Raw genomic sequence first — 8,298 nt, forward strand, 5'->3', positions numbered from 1 at the left:
CCTCCCCCCGCCCCCCTCCCCCGGCTGGGGCACTGGGCTGTCTGCCCTCAGTGGACCTGGATGTGAGGAGTCACAGTTTGGGTAATCAGAAAGACAGGATTCAGAGCCTGCGAGAGCAAGGCACAGGCAAAGCCGGCAGCACACTAGATGCAGTGCTAGCAGCACGGCAGCATGCTCACCCAGTTTGCAAGGATCCTTCGTCGTGGGTGGTGGAGCTGCCCTGTCCCTGTCCCGCACTGCCTCCTGGCAGCTGCTGAGGGAGGGGACCCGGAGCGAGGAGGGGCTGCACTGCACAGCCACAGCACGGAGCGAGGAGGGGCTGCACTGCACAGCCACAGCAATTTTTGTCCTCAGCAGGTGCAGAAAGAGAAGCCACAGCATGGAGGGACACTGCTGTAATGCATTGTAAATAACAAGAAAAGGCTTGAAAATTGCAAAAAATAATTAAGTATATCTGCCAGTTCAGGAATGCTCAGCCTCTCTTATATGTTTTATGATGCCTGAAAAGCAGGTTGACCCAGAAGAACCACAAGGCTATTGCAGGATATGGTGCATGCTGTATTGCTTCACCCCCGTTCTTCTGGCACCCTCCACTTGACACTGCTTCTCTCCTCACAGTTTCCCATTCCAGGCTTCTGTTTGGTTTGCTCCTGCTGAAGCCGAAGGACTGTGTGTAGCACCACTTAAACATTAACAGTTATTGTCTCCGCTCTCTCAACACAGAAAGCTTGTTCAGCTGCAGAAAACTACTTGCCTTGTTACTTGAGAAGAAGGACAATAATCGGGTGAGACAGGCAAAAAGTGCCAGCCCAACACAAAGAAGGATGCTGCAAACTCCCTGGCAGCCAGTCCAGGGTGGGGATGAGGTTTCCCCTTATGCAACAGCCAGGAACTCAGTACAGATGTAAATAAAGATGGAAAAGAATACTGAAAAGCAGAGCACAGCCTCTTGCCTGTGCTGTGTAGGAGCAGTGAAATTGGACCTTACGGAGAGTTTAAAAATAGTTCTTTACGGAAACAAGAGTCTGACAGCTCAGGAGAGTGCTGGTGCTGTAGGCTAGAGGCTGAGTCCTTCTGAGGCCAGCCTGATCATGCTAAGATGGGCAGCACAAGGGGCTTTGAGTTTGGGGCACTGGCACCGCGCTGGCTGCTCTGGTGGCAGTGGCTTGTCCGAGAGCTGGGACCTGGGTGAAGGACGGGACACCATCCCTTCCATGCAGGTCAAGGGAGGGAAACAGAGCCTTGCCGACTGACTGCATCCAGCACCTTCATGACGCCCAAGGAGGGGAAGGAGCTGCCGAGTGCTGGACCAGCCTCGCCTGGTGTAATTGCTCCTCTCCAGTGAGGTGTTACGCCCACCCCTGAGCCTGGAGACAGGTAGCAAGCACTGGTGGCATGTGGGCTGTGGCTTGCAGCCCCTCGGCTGGGGATCTGCAGGCCCTGGTGTGGGGGCACGGCAGTGGGCACCATGCACGCTGCACTGGGTGCACGCAATGGGTGCTGCAGCGGCAGCTGGGGGCTGTGCACCTGGGGTGCTCCCTTTTTGTGGCAGAAGAGGTGTCAATCACTCTGTTTCCTTCCATGACAATCTGCCAAAGTAAATCTATGGAAAAGTTGCCTTTTCCATTTTTAGCAATTTTATTGCCTCCATGTGATGTAATCCATCCTCGGCAGCAAACACATTGCTTAAGCATGAACATTAAAGGCGTCTGGATAAATAAAGCTGGTGTGGATGCCTAGACACCTCCAGGTTTCTTCGCTTGCAAGGGAGGAATGTTTTGTAAAGCTGACAATTTTGCTTTCAGTCTTTGTATCTTTGGAGGGCATGTTTCCCCATGACATGTTTGCTGTTTACACCCAGCTCCACATAAACAACAGCTTTCTGGCATTTTTGGCACATGCGTGGCCCTGCCACCCGTGCTAGCGGAAGCCCCCGCGAGTCTGCCTGGATTCTGCTCTCGCTGGTAGGAGGAGATCGGGCATCAGACAGTGCAGTAGCTGGAGCTGCCCCGAAGGAGAGAACAAGCCTTCTGACCCACTGCAGGAGACTCCCAGCCGCTCTTCCAAAGGGAACGCAGCTGCCCAGGGCTGGGGCTGTGCCCACTGTGTGCTCTCCGTCAGTCCCTTCCTCCCCTCTTTTCCCCACCCCACCTTTACCTGTTTCTGGATGGAGATGGCGCTTGTGTTCTGCTGCCTTGCACCTCTTTATAGCTTGTCTTGCTTTCTCTCCTTCTGCTAGCCTCTTCCCTGGTGCCCCTTCCCCTCCACACACTCATTTGTTCCCATGTTGATGTTCGCTGTCTTTGCTCCATTGCCTCTTCCAGGGCCTCTGATCTCCCTGCAAGGGTGGGCTTTACCACGGCAGCATGAGAGCCTGCTCGCCGCCCGAGCCCCGGGGCCAGTCCTGCACCCCCAGTCCCTGCCGGCCCCTGGCTGGCGGCCAGCTGGCCTGCAGGGCAGTTTCCACCTTGCAGAGCCGCCCGCCTTGCGCGGCACAGCTCGCGGGGCCGTGGGAGACAGTGCTGGTGCCATGTGGGCCGCACGGCGGGAGGGACTTGGAGCTGCCTGCTCACCTGCACGCGCGGACCCAGTCCGAGGGCTCGTCCCGAGCACATGTAGCTCATGGGAAGCAAAAAGGAAAGCTCTCAGAAATACGGGGCTCATATAACACTATTGCAGAAACAGAGAAAGAAAAATCTGTGCTGGGTGCACACAAACCCTATAGGAAAAAAGAGGAGCAATAAATTGTATACTGAAAATAGTAAATCATGTTGCAGGTAGAGGAGATCGAGGTTATAATTTATTTCTAGAGCCTAAAAAAGCCCTCAGGGCCCAAATGTCGCTGTTAATCCTGCTCCCTGTGCTTAACGTGTATGTCACGAACTAGCTCCTGACGCGGGGCCGACGAGCTGTGCTCTCTGCCGTGCACCGCGCAGGGGTGGGGATGCGGACATGCTCCCGGGCCGGGGCCCTTGGTGCCACCGACACATGCAGCCCTCCGAAGGCTCTCCCGGTTCAGCGGCGGTTGGAGTGGGAGAAGAGGCCGTTCCCGTGTTTTGTGCCTGGGAAGCAGGTGCCAGCGCTCCACGTGCCCCGGCGGCTTTCCAAACCCGAAAACATGGGGTCTCTCCGGGGACGGCAGTTTGGAAGTGGAGACCTTCAGAGTTGTCTTAAATTGAGCCTAAAACTCCTGTAAGCCTCATTAATCAGTTTTAAATGTGCAGTATTCCAAATAAGGTCAGAAACAATAAATTTAATTTTGACTCTGGCTCAAGCTACTTTGGCCATAATTCCCCGACTTCTTCCCAGCCAGAGTAGCCAGACCTGGCCGCGCCACACAAACTCATTTGATTCTGAAATGTATTTTTAAGCAGGATGGAACAGTGCTTAAAAGCTAAATGGCTTCCCCAGCTGTAATCACTGCTAGCGGAGTCCTGGAACGAAAGGGATAAAGTGGGCGTGGGGGTGGGGAGAGGTTTTAATCTCACTGAGTAGATTACAGTGATTACTCCGATTTAATCCTCACATATCTGTCACTGACGCTGCAAAGAACATAACTGCGCCTGCCAGGGGTGCGCCAGGCCCTGGGTGCTCCCGAGCCCCTCGTTGCGGGGGCTGCTGTCTGCATCAGAGGTTGAGGCTAACACCTCCAGCACGCACCAGCGCAGCGCGGGGCACAGCCAGGCCCACGGGCAGGTCACAGCAATGTCCCGGCGGTGCTAATCCAGTGCTGCAGCCTGCCAGCGCGGGGAGTGGGACCGGTCCTCAGCCGTGGCCGCGGCCAAGCGGAGCCAGCTGCTGCTGCCAGCTGTGCCAGCTGCAGTGTGCCATGACATCCATACCATGCTGTGCTATGCTGCACCGTGCTGCACTGTACCGTGCTGTGCTGCACTGTGCCGTGCTGCACCGTGCTGTGCTGTGCCATGCTGTGCCGTGCTGCACCATGCTGTGCTGCACTGTGCTGTGCTGCGCCATGCTGTGCTATGCTGCACCGTGCTGTGCTGCACTGTGCTGCATCGTGTTGTGCTGCACTGTGCTGCACCATGCTGTGCTATGCTGCACCGTGCTGTGCTATGCTGCACCGTGCTGTGCTGACCGTGCCGTGCTGCACCGTGCTGTGCTGCGCTGTGCTGCACCGTGCTGTGCTGACCGTGCTGTGCTGCACCATGCCGTGCTGCACTGTGCTGCACTGTGCCATACTGCACCATGCTGTGCTGCACTGTGCTGCGCCATGCTGTGCTATGCTGCACCGTGCTGTGCTGCACTGTGCCGTGCTGCACCGTGCTGTGCTGCACAGTGCTGTACCGTGCTGTGCTATGCTGCACTGTGCTGTGCTGCACCATCCCTGCCATGCTGCCTGCCTGGGTGGGCCCTGTCCCTGCAGGAAGTGTCCTGGAGCAGGCGGTGCAGGCAGGGTGAGGATGGCCCACAGGCTACTTGCGTCCTGCCCTGCCATGGGAAACCCTCCCCAAAGGCACCTTGTTCCTGCTGCTCTCCACAGGCGTGCTCCAAGGCCTTCCACGGGAGCCAGGACCTCTCCGGGGCTGCAGAGGGCTCTGGGCGGCTGCATGGGGTGTGCGTCTGGCGCCTCAGAGACATCGCATGAGCAGCCCAGTATGGCAAATAATACAGCTGAGAGAGTTCATGTGCACCCTGCCGCAGACAGGGAATCTGTAAGCATCACTGCTCCCTCCTCATTACACCATTACGCACGAAGCTCTGCCAGGCTCTCCGCAGCGGCTGCTTGGGTTAAATCTCATTATCGTTCCTTGGGGATCACAGGGGCAGGAGCTAGTTCTCCAATAACTAGAAATATCTCTTTGGCTCCCAGGCCTTCACAATTATATTTAACTGCAAATGAAGAATTTATACCCAAATGCAGGCTGGTAAATTTTTTTAAAGCATGTTTTTGGTGTCACCTCATGTTCAGCCTAGCTCATCTATAACTTGGTAACCTTATCTTCTCCCTGTGTAAACTTCAGAACAGAAAGCGGCCCCGTTGCTTGCAGCTCAGCTCAGCCCGGGTAACGTACGCTCGCTCGCTGGAGCCCGGCCGCCCGGCCGTGCGCCCCTCTCCCGGCTCGCTGCAGCGGGAGCCGTGGCTCAAGGCTGCGTGGTGCAGGAAGGGGCTCTCCGGCGCGGGCTGCCGCGGGGGCTGCACGCAGGAGCGGCGAGATCCCCCCGCGGGTGCTTTGCTTCCAGTGTATCTCCTCGCCTGCACCTCGCGGGAGCCTGCGGGGCGGGGGCCCGACCACAGCGGTGCCCTGGGTCCCGCAGAGGCTGTGCGAGATGGGGGACGAGGCTGCTGCCTGGCAGAAGGTGACCGGGGCGCAAGCCTGGAGCCACGGGCACCGGCACCCCCGCGTCACCCCCTCCGGCCCTGAAGGGCTCTGCCAGAGGCGCCCGGGAAGCTGCTTTTTCCACATGACTCATGCTGAAGCGAGGAGGAATCCTCTGCCCTGAGGACGAGATGCAAGAGGTTGTGACAGGCAGAACAGCAGAAGCTTCTGTGGCAGCTTTGCACTAAAATTAACTCATCTGAAATCATTTTTTGGGTGCATCTCTATGGGAGTCGGAGCGGCGAGGGAGCAAGGGCAAACAGGCACAAGCGGCCAGGTGACATCTCCCTCTTTGGAGAGGGGGAAGCAGCAGCACGCAGCGTTTCCCGGTCCCTGGCAAGGCAGAGCTTGCGGCAGCGCTGCGGTGCTCAGCACGGCCGGGCACCTGCCGGCCCGGCCCGGCGGTGGGTGCCAATGCCCACCGCAGCCGCAGTGGTGCGAGCGGAGGAGAGGAGCCAGCCGCTCTCGCGTGGCACCGGCAGCCCTGCCGTGGCGCTCGCAGCAGCCGTGCGCGCCGGGCGTGCGGAGGTGCCGCGGGGCCGGACGCCGAGGTGCACACGTCACCTCCAAAGCGGCTGCGGGCTGCCGCCGGCGCCTGTGCTCGTGAGGCACGTCTCCACCGGAGCAGGCGCGCAGCCCTCCGAACACCCTGCCTTCCGGTTTTAATGGGATCGAAAGGAGAACAAAATCACTTAAAAACCAGAGGAATCAAAGCAAGTGTCCCCGTGTCACACCCAGCGCTCACAGCTATATCCTGATTAATGACAAGCAAGAGAGGGGAAACAATATTTAATCACACCTTGTTTATACCGGAGCCAAAAATCAAAGCACCGTGTTTCTCTTTCACGAGAAAAACGAGGTGGGCATTTACCCTCTGGTGATTAAGTTTCCCATGATGAGCACATCAATTCCCGTGCCTTGGCGTGGGGTCTTCTATCACACCGCAGCCGAGGACTTCCTTAGCAGCAAAATATTGCGAACACCGAGCCAGATCCATACACAAGGCGCCGGCGTACATCCATCATTTGCCGGGGCTGCCTCAGCACGGCTCCCTGGGCAGTGGAGCTGAAGCGGTTCGGCAGCGCGGGCGCGCGGGCCGCGTCCGGCTGGGTCCGCAGGGTGCACCTGCACCCCGGCCCCGGGACACCCATACCCGGCGCCGGCCCATGGCCTGCATCGATTTGCTCTGGATTCCTTGATTAATTATCTCAGAGAAATGCAAAGTCTGTTAATTACCCCTGATTAATTAGGGTGAACTTTTAATTGTATCCCCAAGCTGAGACGTGCCGCTCCGTAATTAGGGCCTTGGCAATCTCTTTTAAGCCAATTAGCCCGGCGTAAGGAGCAGACCCAGAGGCGGCTGCCGGAGGCGGGGGTGGGGGGAGGGAGGGGAGAGAGAGGAGGAGGGGGAGGGGGAGAGGGAAGGAGGCAGGAGCAGGAGCAGGAGCAGGAGCCCCCTTGGCCGCCCCCCACCACCGGGATGGTCTCTCTTCCACGGGCCCGCGGAGGGGCCAGGCGCAGCCCCGCCGCCGCCGGGAGCGGGAGTGGTGCGGCCCGGCCCGGCCCGGCCCGGCCCGGCCCCGCTCCGTCCGTTCCTCCGCCTCCTCCGCGCGAGTGGCACAGCCCAGGCCGAAGGCGCCCGCAGGCACAGGGGAGCTTCCTTCCCGCTGGCGCGTTCGCATCCTCTGCTGCAATCCAGTATCCAGGTCAGGAAGCAGATGGAAATCAGCCCGGCTGCCCTGGGTAATGGGGAGTGTAGCCGTGGTTTACGAGCGCCTGTTTGCTCAGTTAATTACCCGCGGGGGCAGAGGCGCCGCTGGCCCCGTCCCTGCCGCCCACCCCGGCCGGGGAGCAGCCAGTCGTGCCCCGGCACGGTGCCCGGCGGCCGCTGAGCCCCGCTGCCGCGCGCCGTCCTTCCCGAGCGGCTCCCGCGCCCCTCTGCCCTCCCCTGCTCCGAGCCGCGGGCGCAGCGCGCTCCTGCCCGCTGCACCAAATGTGCATGTCGAAATTGCACAGGGCCTGGGGAAGTCATTAGTAATTAATGTGGTTTTCTAATCCTCTAATCCAACTGCTCCTTGATTTGATAAGCGAAAAATCTGCTCCGGCCACATGGTCCTCGCTCCAGCTGATGTTTCCAGTTGGAGGCACTAGCAGGGGTGAGTGCTGTCCCTGTGCCCTTTCCGCTGCGTTCCCATGGCCAGGGCTGGCCGGCTGTACTGCTTTCCCCAAGGTCAGGCAATGCTGCGGTCCTGCTCAGGTGTGCTGTGTCATGCCATGCCGTGCCATGCCATGCTGTGCCACGTCATGCCATGCCATCCTGTGCCATGCTGTATCATGCCGTGCTGTCTGTGCTGTGCCATACCATGCCATGCTGTGTTGTGCTGTGCCCTGTGGTGCAGTGCTGTACTGTGCTGTGTGGTGTGGTGCTGTGCCATGCCATGCTATGCTGTGCTATGCTATCCTGTGCCATGTCGTGTGTGCCATGCTGTGCAGTGCTGTGCTGTGCAGTGCCTTGCTGTGCTGTGCCCTGCTATGCTATGCCATGCCATGCTCTGCTGTGCCATGCTCTGCTGTGCCATGCTGTGCAGTGCTGTGCTGTGCAATGCCATGCCATGCTGTGCAGTGCCATGCCATGTTGTGCTGTGCTGTGCAGTGCCGTGCCATGCTGTGCAGTGCCATGCCATGTTGTGCAGTGTTGTGCAGTGCCGTGCCATGCTGTGCTGTGCCGTGCTGTGTGTAGGGTGGACACAGCCACAGCACGGGGCCATGCGGGGCGGGATGCTCGCAGCCTGCGGGGATGCCAGGCACGCGACGGAGCGGTTGGCGGCGGAGCTGTGGCACATGATGGAATGAGGGAACATCACAGACGAGAGGCCAAATCCTTCATTAAATCCCACATTAATCTCTAAGAACAGTGATGTCAAAAATCTTAGCAGCAAAATTAAATTTTGTAGCTATA

Source organism: Rhea pennata, chromosome 15, assembly GCF_028389875.1.
Source record: "Rhea pennata isolate bPtePen1 chromosome 15, bPtePen1.pri, whole genome shotgun sequence".
Taxonomy (NCBI): domain Eukaryota; kingdom Metazoa; phylum Chordata; class Aves; order Rheiformes; family Rheidae; genus Rhea; species Rhea pennata.